We start from the raw sequence: 17,697 nt of genomic DNA on the forward strand, positions 1-17,697 counted from the left end.
TACGCACAATGACCGATAATGCTGCATACCTTCGTGCGAGGTACCGCTACAGCACAGCGGTATCGCAGAAAGATTATTCTGGATCATGTCCGTCTGTTTAAGGGTGCGGTAGGTCTGGATTTTCTGTTTATGGACGACCGTGCCTGCCCACACAGGACCGCTGAGGTTTCAAACACACTGGCACACTGGAAAGTGAAGATACTGAATTTACGGAATGCCTTGCCTTATGCCCGGACCTAAATCCTATAAAGCATGCCTGGGATGCTCTTGGAAGGCCTGTTTCTCAACGAACACTCCCTCTCCAAACCGTGCCAGAACCGAAAACCGCCTTCAGAGATGAGTGGAACAATATCCCCCAAGGACTTCTCAACATTTTGATAGGTAGTATGAATAACAGATGCAAACTGTGCGCACTGCTCAAGAAGGGCATATTCCTTACTTAGTGTCCGATATCGACCTTTATGTTGGGAGCCTGACCTGTGTGAAGCATTATTAATATTTATTTCTGTTATCCTGCTTTCCATTGTGTTGTAATCAGTACCCTTTTTTGTTATAAATATACCACTCCACCTCTATTACGTATGTACCACATTTCATGTCGTCCATAACTGCCTGCGATTATTCCTATCCTACAATGTCTCTGTTCCTTAGCAGCTGTCAAGCATTGTAGTTCCCTATTCCACTATCAGGTGATTTTTCTTAAACCGACACTTTAAACATGGTTTAGTTACCTCCTCTGCAACGTAATGCCGGCCGTTGTGGCCGAGTGGTTCTAGGCGCTTCAGTCTGGAACCGCGCTACAGTTAGGGTCACAGGTTCGAATCCTGCCTGGGCATGGATGTGCGTGATGTCCTTAGGTTAGTTAGGTTTAAGTAGTTCTAAGTTCCAGTGGACTGATGACATCAGATGCTAAGTCCCTTACTGCTCACAGTAATTTGAACCAGTTTTTGCAACGTAGTGCATTGCACAATTTTTTTGCTTGTTGAGAAATGCTCCTTTAGTTTCACGTGTATTCTTTCTCAGAAAATTCAGTTTAGATCTTATTCCACGGTCATAGACAGCGCTATTTCTGCAGTAATTAACCAGCTTATTTTCGATATGAATTTCTAACTACTAAATTTACTCACACAGTATAGTTATACAGATCTTTACAGTGAACTAGCTAACTAATATTTTATAATGAATCATTCTGAACATTTGCCACGAGAATAAAAGCGTAATACTTTTGGAAGGGTATTAATTGCTGTAATACATACTATAAAAGGTATCCCGAAGTTTTCACAGTTATTGTTGTGTTACAGTATCTACCTTACCATAAAGTCACAGAAGGTAATCATTTTGATTTAAAATGTTTTTCTCTGAAGTGACGTCCGAAGGGACGTAACGCCAAAAAGGAGATGTCATTAAGGATAGGTCTCAATTAAGAAATAATAATGTGTTATAGCTTTCTGAACCATGCGTTCTTTTGGGATATGAAAGGCAGCAAATGATAGACGTGTAACATAAGGAGAGCTTCATAAGGTGGGCAGCTAGTTAGTCAGTTATGACAGGTGACGCATAATTCGGCGAATGGAAGACGGTTCCAACACATTACTGTCGATGCAGCAAGCATTTGTGTTGGATGCACCGTTCTTCACCTTCGAGCAGCAAATTGTGCTCATTTATTTGCGCCAAGGGTATTGGATGAATCTTCCGTATGGCGAACCTGGGCTAGTAACAGTTGCCACAGAGTATGGACAACAAATTGGGATGTATCTAACCACTCTGCAGTCTGTCTCAGGTTCATCTTTTTTCACTCTACCATTGCCTCTGAATGAAAAAAACGCGTCCAAAAAGAAGATGCCACGGAACGATTTGCTGGAGCTACCTTCCCTAGGTCTCTTCTGTCATTTTCAGAGAAAACTGTCGTTTCAGTACACATTATGCAGTTTTAGCTATGTAAGTATGACTTGTGAGCGGTTTGCATCCTCTATTTGTTTGCATGTGCCACCCTTACACAAAAGTAACGGCTACTTTATATTTGTCCTCGTTTTTGGATTTTCCTTTAGTATGATTTATAGTTTATGCAACGAGCCGCATTTGTGTATGATGAGAGAGCCGAAATTTTTATTACATTTATAATAAACACCTTGGGGCAATCCCTCAAATGAAATCAGAACGTAACGTTCCAATAAAAATTAGGCCAACGAAGCGTATTTACTCACTTACAGTTACAGCTTTACAGACGTACAGTTAGCACAGCACAAGATATGCTCAGCAAAAATACACTTAAGAGCCAAAGAAACTTGTACAACTGTCTACTATCGTGTAGAGCTCCCGCAAGTGCCGCAACACGACGTGACAGACTCGACTCATATCTGAACTAGTGCTATAGGGAACTGACACCATGAATCCTGCAGGGCTGTACATAAATCCAGAACGGTACGAGAGAGTGGAGATCTCTTCAGAGCAGCACGTTAAGAGGTTTCACGGATATGCTCAATAATGTTCATGTATGAGGAGTTTGGCGGCCAGCGGAAATATATAAACTCAGAGGAGATTTCCTGGTACCACTTTGTAGCAAATGTGGACGTGTGGGGTGTTGCACTGCCCTGCTGGAATTGTCCAAGTCGGTCGGAATGTACAAGGGACATGAATGGAAGCAGGCGATCAGACAGGATGCTTAGATACGTATCACCGGCCACAGTGGTATACAGACGTATCATGGGTCCCACGTCACTCCAACTGCACACGCCCCATACCATTACAAAGCCTCCACCAGCTTGAACAGTTCCCTGCTTCCATGCAGGGTCCATGGATTCATGAGGTTGTCTCCATAGACGTACACGTCCTTCCGCTCGATGCAATTTGAAACGAGACTCGTCCAACCAGGCAACATGTTTCCAGTCATCAACAGTGCAGTGTCAGTGTTGACGGGCCCAGGCGAGGCGTGAAGTTTTGTGTCGTGCAGTCATCGAGGGTACACGAGTTGGCCTTCGGCTCCGAGCGCCAATATCAATGATGTTTCGTTGAATGGTTCGCACGCTGACACTTGTTGATGGCCCAGCATTGAAATCTACAGCAGTTTACGAAAGGGTTGCTTTTGTGTCACGATGCACGAGTCTCTTCAGTCGTCGTTGGTCCCGTTCTTGTAGGATCTCTTTCCGGTCACACTGACGTCTGAGATTGCCTGAGATTTGATGCTTTACCAGATTTCTCTCGTGAATCGGTCGTACGGAAAAATCCCCACTTCATCGCTACCTCGGAGATATTGCGCTCCATCGCTCGTGCGTCGAATATAACATCGGGTTCAAGCGCACTTAAATCATGATAACCTGCCTTTACAGCTGCAGTAACCAATCTAACAACTGTACCAGACATGTAGGCGTTGCCGACTGCATTGTCCTATTCTGCCTATTTACATACCTCTGCATTTGAATAAGCATGCCTATACCAGTTTCTTTGGCGCTTTATTGTGTATGTGACAGCGCCTCACCACCGATCGCTGAAGCCGCTCAGTGGTATTTGGTTCCGATTAAACAGCTCCACAAGCAATGTGAATGTTAATGAGCTATTCCAGGTTATTGTTGTTCTTAACCAGAGCAGTGTACACAATGCTCCTCATATGCTTCCGCAACCCAAGGGCCAGGAGACTAGAGCACTGGGCATCGGTGACCACTCCACATACTTGGAAAGACGCTTAGAACGACTTAATTACAAATTAATGTCGCTCACGGACTACATGGTGAAGTTGTTGTTGTTATTGGTGGTGGTGGTGGTGGTGGTGGTGGTGGTGGTGGTGGTGATGATGATGATGATGATGATGATGAGCAGGTGGAGGAGGAGGAGGAGGGAGAGGCAGAAGAAGTGGAAAAGGGAGAGGAGAGCAGAGAGGTGTTGGAACCTGGTGCTGTCACATGGCCTACTCCTCGCGAACAGCACCAACTGGTGACAAGACGACGGACGTTTTACCGTCGAAAATATCGCATTTTCTCGCTCCATGAGACATAGCGGAATGCTTTGGGATTTCACGCATGATCTGGTGACCAGGAACTGCAATGCTCAAGCCATACCTATCTGAACAAATACTTGCGATGGAGATTGTTTACCAAAGGGTACGAACTGAACTCCTCAGAGAAGAGTGCCACTGAACATGAGCGCTTTAGCCGCTACGTCTGTAGAGGGGGGGACACTATCCTGTAATACGTCAAATACCTTGGTCCATTTAGTCGTTGTGATGGTATGTATTGGCCTATTTCATGGGAGTGGAAGACACTACGTCGGTCACTGAGTCTAAACCATTGTTAATAGTAATCAAAATTGCAGGGGAGAGTGCTATACGCTGGAACATTTCTCAGAAGTTCACCTCCATACAGCTCTCTAATGTCAGTTTAATAAATTTCCTTATTCCCTTTTTAAATATTTAAATTCAGTTCTTATGTGCTGCAGACTTTTTTCTGGAACTACAAAAAATAAAGCGGAAAATTAAAATTTCTACAAATGTAAAAACATGTTCCAAAGTAAAACATTGTCTGGTATCTAGGAACAAAAATTCGATCGAAATCACTTCAGTCCGGAACCACCTGACTGCTACGGTTGCAGGTTTGGATCCTGCCCCGATTGGCGACAAGTGACCTTTTCAGGTGAATCACGCTTGTTGCCCCATTTTACGGATGGCCATTAGTGTGTACGGCCCTGCAACGACCTTCGGTGTGATCCATACCGGAGGAGGGAGCGTTATGGTCTGGGTAATGTTTTCGTGATATTCACTGGGTGATTCCGTCGAACCGAAAGAACGGTAAATCAATAAAAGAATTCATCTTTCCTTGGGGACCATGTGCTCGATCGTGTTGAAGGATGCAATCGCCATCCCCGAATTCTTCTTCCACAGTGGGAAGCAAAAAGGTGCTTAAAACATCAATGTTGGCCTGTTCTGTGATAATGCCACGCAAAACAACAAGCAGTGCAAGCCCCTCCATGAAAGACACGAACACACCATAACACTATCGCCTCCGAATGTTACTTTTGGCATCACAAACGCTGGCAGATGACGTTCACCGGGCATTCCCCATACCTACACCCTGCCATCGGATTGCCACATTGTGTACCGTGATTCGTTACTCCACACAACGTTTTTCCACTGTTCAATCGTCGAATTCTTATGCTCCTTACACCAAGCGAAACGTCGCTTGGAATTTACCGACGTGGTGTGTGGCTAATGAGCAGCTGTTCGACCATGAAATCCAAGTTTTTTCACCTCCCCTCTAAGTGTCATAGTACTTGCAGTGGATCCTGATGTAGTTTGGAATTCCTGTGTAATGGTCTAAATAGATGTCTGCCTATTACACATTACAACCCTCTCCAACTGTCAGCGGTCTCTGTCAGTTAACAGACGAGGTCGGCCTGTATGCTTTTGTGCTGTACGTGTCTCTTCACGTTTCCACTTCACTATCACATCGGAAACAGTGGGTCTAGGGGTATTTAGTAGTGTGAAAATCTCGCGTACAGAAGTATGACACAAGTGACACCCAATCACCTGACCACGTTCGAAGTCTGTGAGTTCCGCGGAAAGGCCCCTTCTGCTCTCTAACGATTTCTAATGACGACTGAGGTAGCTGATATGGAGTACCGGGCAGTAGGTGGCAGCACAATGTACCTAATATGAAAAACGTATATTTTTGGAGTTCTCCCGATACTTTTAATTTTTGGAAATTTGTGATAAGGTCTTATGGGACCAAACCACTGAGGTCATCGGTCCCTAAGCTTACACACAACTTAATCTAACTTAAACTAAATTACGCTAAGGACAACACACACACCCAAGCCCGATGGAGGATTCGAACCTCCGACGATACTTTTAAGCACATAGTGTATGTGTGTATGGTATTTTGAGGGGTTACAGTCTTCTTAAAATCTCATATTTTTATATTTCATTCTGATATCAATTCTTACAATAATTCTTGAATTTATTTCTTACGTGACTTTTTCAGGAAGGTTCCGTGAATTCTCTTCGGTATATCGATCGCAGAAGCACTGGAAATATACAAATTCCGAACACCACGAGCATCGCGCGAAGGCAAGTTTGCCACACCTAAATTTCTCCAATGAATCTAATTCAGGAAAGAAACGCAGTTAACATTGCTGATGATTTCGTTCGTTGCATAACAGATAATTTTTCCGAAAGCTGGCGTTTGCAGCCATTATGAATCAAAATACACTACAGGAATTTCACCGAAAATAATTTCAAATAATTTTCTCATTTATTTACAGTTTCTTTGTACAAGTCATTCACGAGACAGAGAATTAGTAGAGGAATGAGAACAAGGTTATTTCAGTATTCATTGGAAAACGTTCGTGCAGAAATCTTCTGCTGACTTGGATAGATAAATCAAAAGCAAAATCAAATAGAAAAACAATAATTAGGTTTCGAACACGTGGCAAAAGTGTGGGAAGCCGCGACGCTAACCACTGTGGCACCGCTTCGGTTAAACTTCATAAGCGCTAAAAGGTATATAACCTATTTCGAAAACTTTGACCGTCGCTTTCTCAGAAACGGTCGAGTATCTACGGATACGCTTATTTTGGCTCCTGTTCCCGTGAACGTAGTTTCTGGGAAATCGCATGATGGCACTTGCCGTGTTCTCCTTGTTAGCAATGATCTCACGAGACCGCCGTTGAGCACAACTGTCATTCTCAACTAAGTAGTCGCAGTAAAATGTATTGTTAGGAGGTGCTTTTTCATAATTTGACTAAAACTTTAAGCTGAAGGACCACTGTAACAGCTTACGTACAATGCTTGCATCGACTTAACAAAGCGTACATTTCATGCACGGGAAAATTATTTCTTCTTTATATGCTGAGGAAGCCGCTTCACTCTCCCCACTCGTTGACCGCCCCCGTACATGTGAAAAGAAACCGGAAGTTTTCCACTGAGTCTGCGTACAGATAACAGATGCGTGGTCAGTTGAATGAAATTTAAGCTGTGAACGCCTGCGTATGTAGCAACCCTCCTCTCATTTTCATGTAATAGTTTGAGGATGAGCTTTGCTGCTGTTCTTCTACCGGTATGTGTTCCACCACTTATTAGCATGAGCTTGTAATTCAAATATCAACAAATAATCAGAGCTGTTAATCAGGCTTCTCTCTTCTCTTTAATAGAGACGAAATTACTTCTCCTTCGAGATGCTATACATTACTGGAGGAGTCTCGACAGGAATTCAATAGCGCTGCTCCTCTGAAACTTTGTATAAAATGCTTAAAAGGTGAAAGATCTCCCAAGGAACTGAATCTCGGATCGGTGGATGTAAGTAAAAGACTTTATTTGAAAGCGTTAATTTCTCCAAAGGCTTTTAAAGGTGACAGCCATTCAAACCAGTTAATATTAAATGTCTTCCTTAAGTTAATATTCACTACAACCACAGTTTACACTGTGCCACATAAGCGTTTCTTGTGTTTTTATCCAGAATATCCACATCGATAAGACATGTAAAGTTTACGAATGTACATAATCCTTTATGTAGTACCAGTCATCGTGCAATAGCTACCCAGGGCAACACTCTTGGTTGCTGTTCATGACAAACTGACGCTTATTGGCCCATGCTCTTCATCATCACTCTGTCTTGAGTGTAGTCATCTATCATTGTCATTGCCACCTCCATAGCAATCATGAAGTTTTGTCCTCGTCGTCTGTCATCGCTAACACCAAGGTTCACAGCCAAGTTGCAGCCTATCATCCCCTGAAGTGTCTTTCGTCTCGCTTTCTGGCGTTGCCAACACAATTCTTACTGTCATCGTTTTCACCAGGCCATATTCTCTGAAGCTGTATGTTAGCACCGTCACCTAAACTTTATTTCGTGTCGCCTGCTCTCTCTCTCTCTCCCTACAAATTCCTTCCCACCAACTGGCACGTCAAAATGATCGGGCATCGATCTTTTAATCACGATAACATCTGCAGCAATTTAAACCCAATCCTATTCCACTTCCACAATCAAAAATACATTGAACTCTTACACCTTACCCCCCTTGTTCATCGTCCCCCCCCTTTTCTTACTTAACCTGCAGTTGGGTGATCTCTTCAGGTTATCCTACAGTGTCTGATAAAACAGTGGAGCACCCAGACCCAATGAGGCCACTTTCAAATTGTCTGAGGAGCTGATAACACTGTCTCACACGAACTCCGTGTCCGTAACAGTGATATCATATGACGCTTTTTACACCCCTCTTACACGCTATCAGTCCAAATAATGACACTAAACGAGAACAACGCTAAAGTAGTTTGGTGGCCATTCTACCTGTCACAGAGAACTGCAACTCTAATCACTTATATACTGAAGAGACAGAGAAACTGGTACACGTGCCTAATACCGTGTAGGGCCCCCGTGAGCACTCAGAAGTGTCGTAACACGGCATGGCATGGATTCCACTAATGTCTGAAGTAGTGCTTGAGGGAACTGACCCATGAATACCGCAGGGCTGTCCATAAATCCGTAAGAGTACGAGGGCTTGGAGATCTCTTATGAACAGCACGTTGCAAGGCATCCTAGATATGCTCAATAACCTACATGTCTGGGGAGTATGGTGCCCAGCAGATTAGTTTAAACTCAGAAGAGTGTTCCTCGAGCCACTCTGGAGCAATTCTGGACGTGTACGGTGTCGCATTGTCCATCTGGAATTGCCCAAGTCCGTCGGAATGCACAATGGATATGAATGGATGCAAGTGGTAAGACAGGATGCTTATGTAGGTGTGACCTGTCAGTGTCGTATCTAAACGTATCAGAGGTCCCATATCACACCAAATGCACCCCTCCCCCCCAGCATTAAAGAGCCTCCATCAGCTTTAACAATCCCCTGCTGACATGCAGCATTCGTGGATTCATGAAGTTGTCTCCATACCCGTACACGTTCATCCGTTCGATACAATTTGAAACCAGACCCGTCCGACCAGGCAACATGTTTCTAGTCATCAACAAGGTTGGTAGAAAATTCTTTAAGGGAGGACACTGCAACTCATGGAACTAGTTCTTTTTTAAGTGAAGCTCATTATCTACTCATTCAATATTGAAACAAGACGTATCTGAAAATGTCAGACTTGTGAAGACTAGTGAAGACGAAAACAAGTAACAGTAAATTTACATCAAAATATCAGAGGTTTAAAAAACAAAATTAACGAATTTCAGATCTGTTTAGATGGGCTACAGTCTACAAATCCTGTTGATATGATTTGTATTTCTGAACATCATCAGGTAGTGAAATTGAAATGCTTGATATTGGAGTGTATACCTTAGCTTCAAAGTATTGTAGAAAGGATATGGAGAAAGGAGAAGTTGCCACTTACATTAAAAAGGGTCACAATTATGAAAACATTGACATTCTTAAATACTGTAGTGATCAGCATTTTGAAGCATGTGCCACACAAGCAGAAACACACAAAAGAGAAGTAATTACAGTCACAATACGCAGGGCTCCAACTGGTAATTTGCAGCTATTCTCTAAACAGCTTGATGTAGTATTAAATTTCTTAACTTCTAAAAATCAATTTTAATTAAAATTTTTTGGAGGATAGTTACTCAAGATCCATTGTAGAGTCTCTTACCATTTCTTATAATCTCATTCCCTTAGTACAGTTCCCAATGAGGGTTATGGGTATCAGCAGCACATTTTCATAGATACTACCACACTAGCAAATCATAGTACAAATCAATATTTAATGGCCTTTCAGATGAATGCCCAGTTGCTTACATTTAATATACTGGGGTCTGATTTAATTAATAACAGGAAGTGGGAAACTATACGAATAATAAATGAAACAGGAACTGAAGGTATAAAAATCTGATTGAGGAATACAGACTGGAAAGATGTATACAATTCAGCCAGGATAAATGAAAAATATAACTGTTTCTTTAATGTAGTCATAAATCACATTGAAAACAGCTGCCCTAAGAAAGTAATCAAAGCAAATAGATTAAATGTTTCAAAACCTTGGATTACAATTGGAATAAAAGTATCTTGCGAAACAAAAAGAGGACTGTACTTAATGTCAATGGAAAACAGTGACTACAGACCTAAATCACATTACAAATTATGTTGTAAAATTCTAAAGAAGGTAATCAGAATTTCAAATGTATCTAATTTCAAGAAAAAATAAATGCCTCTAGTAAAAAGATAAAAATTATATTGAACATAGTAAGAAGAGAAACAAGAAAAATCAACGATCAGGCAAATGAGGAAATTATGTTAAATGTAAATAATGAGTTGGTTAGAGATACTTCCAAAATTGCTGACACTTTCAACAACTTTTTCCTTTCAGTAGCAGACAACTTAGGTTTGCATAGTTCCTCAGAAGACAGCTTAAAATATTTAAAAATGCATTTCTGCAGAAGTTTGACGAAATTCACCTTTATCCTACCTTACCGAAAGAGATTTATAATATTATTAGCTCTCTTAGAAACAAATGTTCCAGTGTTGATGAGGAATTCAGAACTGCCATAATTAAATGTTGCTCCTCAGAACTTTGTGACATACTGAGTTACTTAGGTGAAGAATCTCTCCACGGTGGTACTTTTCCAGACAGGCTTAAATATCTTATTGTCAAAGCATTACACAAAAAAGGAGACAAATCATCTGTGGGAAACTTCCACCCTATTTCATTGTTGGCAATATTTTCAAAAGTGTAATAAAGGGTTATGTACTATAGACTTTATAAACACTGAGTACAAAAAAATATTCACTTTCGCAATCAGTTTGGATTTTGGAAAGGATTTTCAACTGGACAAGCTATATTCACTTTTACAGATGATATATTAGAATCAATAAATCAAAAGTTGTTACCACTTGGAATATTCTGTGATCTAGCTGAAGCCTTTGATTGTGTTAAGCATGATGTCCTTATACAAAAGTTAAAATATTATGGGATAACAGGAGCAGCAGGCTCATGGTTCTCAACCTATGTTTTTAATAGATAACAGTGTGCATCTTTATCATGCCTACCACATAACAATAGTCATTCAAAATATGAAACCATCAGACAAGGGGTTGCCTCAGGGCTCTATTTTAGGTCCCTTGATGTTCCTATTATATATTAATGACCTTCCATATACAGTGTCACAAAATGCAAATTTTGTCTTATTTGCAGATGATTCGAGTATTGGTATAAAAAACAGTAGCCATGATCTCACTGAGCAATCAGCTGATGAAATATTTGTAAGCATCAGTGGGTGGTTCACAGCAAATGGATTGCTTCTGAATTTTGACAAGACCCAGTACATAAGTTTAGTACCTCACAAAGACTACCGGACCCTATAAGTATAAAGCATTCATACAATGAAATTGAAGCTGTAGACAATGTCAAATTTTTAGGGCTACAAATTGACCACAACCTAAATTGGAAAACTCACACTCTAGACTTAATGAAACGCCTTACTTCAGTTACATTTACAGTACACATGAGAGCAGAAATAGGTGATTTAAAAATGAAGAAGTTAGTTTATTCAGCCTACTTCCATGTGCTAATGAGTTATGGTAACACCATTTAAGAAACTCATGTCACAAAGAGAACATTTTCAAAATTCAGAAACGAGTCATTAGAATTATATCTGGTGTCAGTCCTAGATCATCATGCAGAGACCTCTTTCAGGAACTTGGTATTCTAACTACTATATCTCAGTACATGATGTCTTTTGTCATTTTCAAAATATCTCTTTCTACACAAAATAGTGCAAAACATGATTTAATACCAAAACCAAAAACAATCTTTATAAGGGCTATAAAAGCTTAACATTAGCATAAAAAGAAGTAAAATACATGGGTACTCATAACAGGTGATCAAAAAGTCAGTATAAATTTGAAAACTGAATAAATCACGGAATAATGTAGAAAGAGAGGTACAAATTGACACACGTGCTTGGAATGACATGGGGATTTATTAGCACAAAAAAAGTTCAAAAAATGTCCGACAGATGGCGCTTCATCTGTACAGAATTGCAATAATTAGCATAACAAAGTAAGACAAAGCAAAGATGATGTTCTTTACAGGAAATGCTCAATGTGTCCACCATCATTCCTCGACAATAGCTGTAGTCGAGGAAAAATGTTGTGAACAGCACTGTAAAGCATGTCCGGAGTTATGGTGAGGCATTGGCGTCGGATGTTGTCTTTTAGCATCCCTAGAGACGTCGGTCGATCACGATACACTTGCGACTTCAGATAACCCCAAAGTCAATAATCGCACGGACTGAGGTCTGGGGACCTGGGACGCCAAGCATGGCTGAGCACACGATCGTCACCAAACGACGCGCGCAAGAGATCTTTCACGCGTCTAGCAATATGGGGTGGTTCTAATAAAACTACATGTCATTCCAAACATGTGTGTCAATATTTACCTCTCTATCTATATTATTCCGTGGTTTATTAAGTTTTCAAATTTATACTGACTTTTTGATCACCCGGTATATGCAATATCTTACCAGAGCATATCAAAGTTCTTGTAAGTGATAAAGATCGGTTTCAGAGTCAATTAAAGAACTTCCTATTGGCTAACTCCTTCTACTCCATCGATGAATATCTTCACAAGGATTATAGTTCATAAATCTGTCTGCATTAGAATTGTACAATATCCATTTATCCAGAAAAAAAGGAAAGAAAAACTTTTGACTATTTCCACATCCCAGAGACTCCTCTCCAAGGGATCCATGGAAAACAATACATGTAATGTAATGTAATGTAACAGTCCAATGCCGGCTTTGACGGGTCCAGTCGAGGTATAAAGATCTGTGACCTGAGGGGCATTCGGCTCCGAAAACCATATCAATGATGTTTCCTTGAATGGTTCGCACGCTGATACTTGTTGATGGCCCAGCATTGGAATCTGCAACAATTATCGGAAGGGTAGCAATTCCGTCACGTTGAGCGATTCTCTTCAGTCGTCGTTGGTCTCTTTCTTGCAGGATCTTTTTCCGGCTGCTTTTGATGTTTTACCGGGTACGTGATATTCACGGTACACTCGTGAAATGACAGTACGGGTAAATCCCCACTTCATCGCTACCTCGGAGATGCTGTGACCCATCGCTCGTGCACCGACTACAACACTACGTAAAGGCTCACTTAAATCTTAATAACCTTCCATTTTAGCAGCAGTAACCGTTTTAACAACTAAGCCAGATAATTCTCTTGTACTTGACTGTCGGAGCACATCGATAAAGTTCATAGAAAGGCAGCACGTTTTGTATTATCGCGAAATATGGGAGAGAGTGTCACAGAAATGATACAGGATTTGGGCTGGACATAATTAAAAGAAAGGCGTTTTTCGTTGCGGCGGAAACTTCTCACGGAATTCCAGTCACCATCTTTCTCCTCGGAATGCGAAAATATTTTGTTGACACCGACCTACATAGGGAGGAACGATCACCAAGATAAAATAAGGGAAATCAGAGCTCGTACGGAAAGATATACGTGTTCATTATTTCCGCGCGCTATACGAGATTGAAATAATAGAGAATTGTGAAGGTGGTTCGATGAACCCTCTGTCAGGCACTTAAATGTGATTTTCAGGGTATCCATGTAGATATAGATGTAGATGTAGATGTATTGGTGTTGCCGACCGCACCGCCGTATTCTGCCTGTTTACATATCACGGTATTTGAATACGCATGCCTAAACCAGTGTCTTTGACGCTTCAGTGTACATCCACGGACGGTGTTTACATGTAGTGCAGCACTGACATCAAGCCGCGTCTTCTGGGTGTTTCACCTGTCTGGCAGACAATGTATATAAGGAAATCAGACACTAAAAGCAGTTGATGTGTTGTGTTATTTTGGGAGCAAAATAATTGGTATTGGTCGAAGTAGACAGGAAATGAAACGCTGACTAGTAATAACAAGCAAAAGATAAATTTATCATCGTCGAATGTGAATTTCAGAGCAACTGAATATTTTGTGATGTGCTTTTTATGGTGTGTAACCTTGTATAGAAGTGAAAGGTGCCCCATAAACAGTTGCGGCAAGAAGATAATGTGATGTTACAGAAGAGTGCTGAAGTTTAGATGTGTACATCGGATAATAAATGAAGGGTCGTTGAATCTAAATGGGGAAAAACTGTGGCACAACGTAACTAAAATAAGTAAACTACTAATAGGAAATTTTGTGATGGAAGGAATTTTTTGGGGTGGAGGGGGTCGAGAAGAATAGCAATGAAAGCCCAAGGCTTGACTGAAGTAAGCAGATTGCAGTAGTTATTTAGAGATGAAGAGGCTTGCACAGGATAGGCTGGCATGAAGAGCTGCATCAGACAAGTTTTAAGACGGAAGAGCATAACAACTCTAATAACAACAACGAATCATCATACGTGATTTATACAGCCCTGCAGTGCTTGAGCTTGATCAAATTTAGACAAGAAGGCCAGGGTACATGTGAAATTGAGACATAAGGCTTTACTGAACTGAACAGCAGTTACTGCTGCGTCACGTGACGTTAGAGTTTTAAGGTTCAAAGAAAGCGCCACGGGCGCTAGCGACGTGTTTGTTAATTCTCGACGGGTAGCTGCGGGTATAAATTCGGCCTCAGACCCGTGTCCGTGAAAGCAAACAAATCAGGCGGGATAGAAGGGTATCGTGCCGAAGTGGTGGGCACACGTCCAACAAAAGCAGGCGGCCAGCGCAACCTTACATGTGATGTGCAACCGAAGCGGCGCACTGAGTTTAAACGCAGGGGGTCTCAGCCCAGCTGTACGGCCCGTGGCGTACAAAGCAGTGGTACTGGCGGACGCGGAACTAACGAAGCATACGAATAATCGACGACGAACTGACAGCCTTAAAGGTTCTGTAGTTCAAGGGCTAGCCATAAATTTGGTTCGCAGTTTTCTGCAGTAATTGCTTCCCTCGAACGTGTAATAGGATTTATAAAGTCAAAATATGACCTTGCACAACTACCAGAAAGGCCAATATATTCTAGTATCACTCTCGTACGAGACGTCTTCCTCCATTTGTTTACGTACCTAGTTTGAGGAAAGATCGATGAAGCTCTACACTATACAAAATGTCCTTTTGGTGCATCGAATGTAGAAGTATTAAATCCTCCACATTTACAGTTTTCCATATGCCGGTGCCATTTGAAATTCCTTTCTTTAGTGGTCGAAAATGTTAATCTGGTTATAATTCTGTCTGCGACAATAAGATGGTTATCACTCTAATTCAACTGACAGACCTGGTAATCTCTTCTAAGACCTAATACAGAGAATCCAGTAGCGCAATAACTAGGAATTTTTGTACTGTAACAGAATATGAATATTCCTCGGCAAGTCATCAGTGGTTACATTCGGTCCATTTTCGCAGATGAGGTGTGGTGAGGCTGCTCATTGTAACCACAAATCATATTAAATGACTAATTAGCGTTATACGTATCTAGTTTTGAAACTATTAAACTGGCGTAAATATTCCCTTCACTCATCTTAAGTGTAAAAGACAGGCTCACAGCACATTTCCATCAAAGAATTCCTGGATATTGCACCTTGTCTACAATTTTTTATCATCAGTCTTCTGGCTGGTTTGATGCGGCCCGCCACGAATTCCTCTCCTGTGCCAACCTCTTCATCTCGGGTAGCACCTGCAATCTACGTCCTCCATTATTTGCCGGATGTTTCCCAATCTGTGTCTTTCTCTACAGTTTTTTACGCTCTAAAACTCCCTCTAGTACCATGGTAGTGTTTTCGTGATTTCTTAACAGATCTCCTACCACCGTGTCCCTTCTTCTTGTCAGTGTTTCCCTTATATTCCTTTCCTCGCCCGTTTTCTGGAGACCTCCTTATTCCTTACTTTATTAGTCCACCTAAATGAAACTCTCAATGAAGATTATGAGTCGTCAGTAAGTAATAAATTGACGTTGATCATAATGAAAACCAATGCCATGAATTTCAGTTTGAAGAGGAAACATGACAATGTTAAATTAAATGTAGATGGCAGCTCTATAGACTGTGTAACAAATGCAAAATTTCTAGGAATGAATATTGATTCTCGGTTGAAGTGGGGTGAACACACAAGGGTACTTGCAAACAGAATGTCGTCAGCATGTTATGCCCTTAGAATTCTATCATCAGTTTGTAACATGCAGTGTCTTTTCGTTACATATTATTCCATATGTACACTCAATTCTTAGCTATGGAATTCTGTTTTGGCGAATAAATGCACAAAATATGAAAAAAATTTTCAAACTCCAGAAAAGAGTCATAAGAATTATATCCAAAAATACTAGTCGAGCTCATTGTAAAGTTCTGTTGAGGACATTGGGGATTTAACTGCTCTATGTGACTACATTTACCAGTTACATCAACAATTACGTTGTTAATTACTGCACAAACAGCTCTGTCCATGACCATGCAACAAGAGATAGACTCAACTTACATTTACCAAGAAAAAATAAAGAAAATTCAAAATAGCATTTTCTACCAAGGAATAAAACTGTACAATAAATTACCAAAAGAGATTAAAGAAATTTCCAAAATACACTTATTTAAAAAGACAGCTAAAAAGTACTTGTTGTGCAATATTTTTTTTACATCGAAGGGTTTTTTTACATTGAAGGATTACTTAACTAAAACAGAGTAGGGGTTTCATAAATAATGTTACACAAATAAATAATATATTGATTATAAAATATCCAACATTCCACATAACACCTCCATCTTATGTTTTTTCCTTCTTCTTCTTCCTTTCTTACTTACCCATAAACTATGCATAACACAATACTAACACCTCTTCCTCTTTCTGATCTCAACATCTCACTCATTATGCAGGGATGCTGTCTCATTTTTTCAAGATAGTAAATGAGAAGTAGCGGTACAGAAAATGGCCCAGAGATCACTAGTGTGTGTGTGTGTGTGTGTGTGTGTGTGTGAGAGAGAGAGAGCGAGAGAGAGAGAGAGAGAGAGAGAGAGAGTCTGTAAATATACAGGGTGTTACAAAAAGGTACGGCTAAACTTTCGGGAAACATTCCTCACACACAAATAAAGAAAAGATGTTATGTGGACATGTGTCCGGAAACGGTAAATTTCCATGTTAGAGCTCATTTTAGTTTCGTCAGTATGTACTGTACTTCCCCGATTCACCGCCAGTTGGCCCAATTGAAGGAAGGTAATGTTGACTGCGGTGCTTGTGTTGACATGCGACTCATTGCTCTACAGTACTAACATCAAGCACATCAGTACGTAGCATCAACAGGTTAGTGTTCATCACGAACGTGGTTTTGCAGTCAGTGCAATGTTTACAAATGCGGAGTTGGCAGATGCCCATTTGATGTATGGATTAGCACGGGACAATAGCCGTGGCGCGGTACGTTTGTATCGAGACAGATTTCCAGAACGAAGGTGTCCCGACAGGAAGACGATCGAAGCAATTGATCGGCGTCTTAGGGAGCACGGAACATTCCAGCCTATGACTCGCGACTGGGGAAGACCTAGAACGACGAGGGCACTTGAAATGAACGAGGCAATTCTTCGTGCAGTTGACGATAACCCTAATGTCAGCGTCAGAGAAGTTGCTGCTGTACAAGTTAACGTTGACCACGTCACTGTATGGAGAGTGCTACGGGAGAACCAGTTGTTTCCGTACCATGTACAGCGTGTGTAGGCACTATCAGCAGCTGATTGGCCTCCACGGGTACACTTCTGCGAATGGTTCATCCAACAATGTGTCAATCCTCATTTCAGTGCAAATGTTCTCTTTACGGATGAAGC

The sequence above is a fragment of the Schistocerca serialis genome, chromosome 5, assembly GCF_023864345.2.
Source record: "Schistocerca serialis cubense isolate TAMUIC-IGC-003099 chromosome 5, iqSchSeri2.2, whole genome shotgun sequence".
NCBI lineage: Eukaryota > Metazoa > Arthropoda > Insecta > Orthoptera > Acrididae > Schistocerca > Schistocerca serialis.